The sequence below is a fragment of the Amphiprion ocellaris genome, chromosome 12, assembly GCF_022539595.1.
Source record: "Amphiprion ocellaris isolate individual 3 ecotype Okinawa chromosome 12, ASM2253959v1, whole genome shotgun sequence".
In the NCBI taxonomy this organism is placed as follows: Eukaryota; Metazoa; Chordata; class Actinopteri; family Pomacentridae; genus Amphiprion; species Amphiprion ocellaris.
This window is the reverse complement of record NC_072777.1, coordinates 21059943-21062328: the sequence shown is the minus strand read 5'-3', so window position 1 is coordinate 21062328 and position 2386 is coordinate 21059943. Positions and strand designations below refer to the sequence as shown.

Here is a 2386-nt window from a genome sequence, read left to right as displayed (position 1 = left end):
AATTATTTTTGCCTTTTAAGTTTGAAAAATTCACACAAAACATAGAATTTATTTGACAGCGTGTTACATGATAACATTTTTTGCTCAGTTGGCATTGACAAACACGTTGGGCTAGTATAGAATGTTTAGGAATATAACTATATATTATTATTGTAAATGACACAAAATATAGAATTAGACTAACAGCGTGTTTATTTGAATATTGCTTTCCTGGTTGGCAATAACAACACACACAAACACGTAAGGAAATTCCTGGGGCAACGGCGCTTTGGCTAATGTAACACTTTTTACGTTAAAACTATAAATATATTAAAGACAGACCAGTATCAGAAGGATAGGACGCTCGGAGCCTGAGGTCTGACCATTAATAAAGAGACACAAAACAGAAATAAATTTGCCAAAAGGTGTATAATAAACACATTTACTGCAGGTTAACTGCACAACAACAAAAATATGACAGTACAATTAAGGACAAAATAATAAAGTGCGCACAATGACATAAACAAACAAATGTGTCTGAGTCCAGTCTTTTAGTGTTAAGTCGTTGGACCGATGGTTGGGGCCCAGTCCAGATGTGTGTGTATCTTTTATCTGTCATACCGCACCGTGAAGACAGTAAATCCTTTGAAGGAACAATCTTCCTTCTCTCCGTCTCTCAAGTTCTTGTAGGTTGGCTCGCCATCCAGTTAACTGGAATCTCGGTTCTCTGACGGATGAATCCTTTAACGGATGCTCTGCTGGATGCTGGACAGGTCCAGAAATCCACCCTTTACCAAAACCTGACCTACAGACAGGTCATACATCCATATAACGTGTTACCCACATATCATCATCAAACTAGGCTACACCTTACTTCAACACTTGGCATGAAACACTACCAAGTAGCAGTATAACCATTGCTTGAATTTGCAAGTTTCAATTAGATCTGTTGTACAACAAATATCAATTTTTCAAACTCAATTGCATCATAAATCATCATTGTAACAGTTTTAACAATAGTAACAACATGAATTACCCTGGTTTAAGGTTAGAGATAATTCATTTCCTTCTATAAGGCACATTATGGCATTTTATTGCACTTACACTGTAAACTGCTGAAGCTCAGTGTGAGAAAGTTAAATTCTATTGCAAGACAGTATAACTGACTAAATACAGTTAACATCTATCAAACAAACCTAACTTATTTACAGAAGCTCAGTCACACATTATGACCTTAACAGAATCACTTTCAACTTCGTGGTACTAATATTCACACTTCCACATGCTAAACACATGGATTGCAAAGCACATTTTCCGCGGTCTAAATGCTAATGCTATTAGCATAGGCCTAGGGGATTTCCCATTCTATCCGTTAGCATCGCGGCTAGCGCGAGACAATTTTTCACTCGGAAATTTCCTAAACACTAACAACAGACAGCGGACTTTTCTTTACTCACTGATGAATCCGACAACTGTACCCTCAGTCATGGACAGTAAGGTCGAAGTTAACTACTCTTAAATATTCAGTTTGAACAGAAGCTGGCATAGCAGGAAACGTGTCCGAAGCACGAGCAGCAAGACGATCTCGAACCAGACAGCAAGGGATGCTGGGAGTATCTGATTAGCGTAGTCCAGCCAACTGGCTCCCCCTAGTGTCACTTTGTGGTAAGCCTGGTAAAAACACACCACTAAAGTTTGTCTCAGTCGCTTTGGTACGTCTCAGATCAGAATTGAAATTCTCAAAAGTACTTGTTCAGTTTTCACATCATTGTGTCACTTGTGCACATCAAAAAAGCAGTTTCTCATTTCTTTGAACAAGTTGCAAATGATTTGGTACATCCATGCAAATGATTATGTACAATTCTCTGCTGTTTCCTACATTATCAATTGCTTATGTTATGCTGATCAAAATGTATTATCATGGGTCTGTGTTGAATAGTCTCACCCTCCACAACATTTAGGCATTAGTTCATTGCATAAGTCTTTGCATGCAAAATGGTTGAACAAGTTGTCATAATATGTCATGGATATTTCTATACATTTCCATTAAAGTTTTTTTCTAAATCTGTCCTGAATTGGTAAATTGCTCCCAGGTGAATCTTGACTTTCTCTAACGAAGGGAAATGTGTGACGGCTTAGAGTTTTCTGAAATCACTAGATGACACAAGAGAAGATATTCATGATGTGGATGAGAATTTGTGGCCCAACAGACAGGAACATCAGGAGGTGTAGGAAGTCTGCACTGTAATTTCTACAGCACTGCATGTACAGTTTTCCCTAAGGAGACTGTCCTATGTTCACATTTCTACTTTTGGTTTGTTTTTTTTTTTGTTTGTTTTTTTTTTTGTCTGCATTTATTCTCATTGTTTAACTCCACAAAAGAGGTGTCAACATTATATGAGACTGA

At 37.6% G+C, this 2386-nt stretch overlaps 1 long non-coding RNA gene across 1 annotated transcript; it reads right to left on the bottom strand.

Annotated features, from left to right (window-relative positions):
• Positions 1 to 389: 389 nt before the first annotated feature.
• Positions 390 to 1830, bottom strand: LOC129350223 (uncharacterized). The gene is made up of 2 exons (XR_008603572.1): positions 1437 to 1830; positions 390 to 784 (listed from the first exon to the last, which is right to left on the bottom strand). It is a non-coding gene; the product is annotated as an uncharacterized LOC129350223 (long non-coding RNA).
• Between the last annotated feature and the right edge of the window lie 556 nt (positions 1831 to 2386).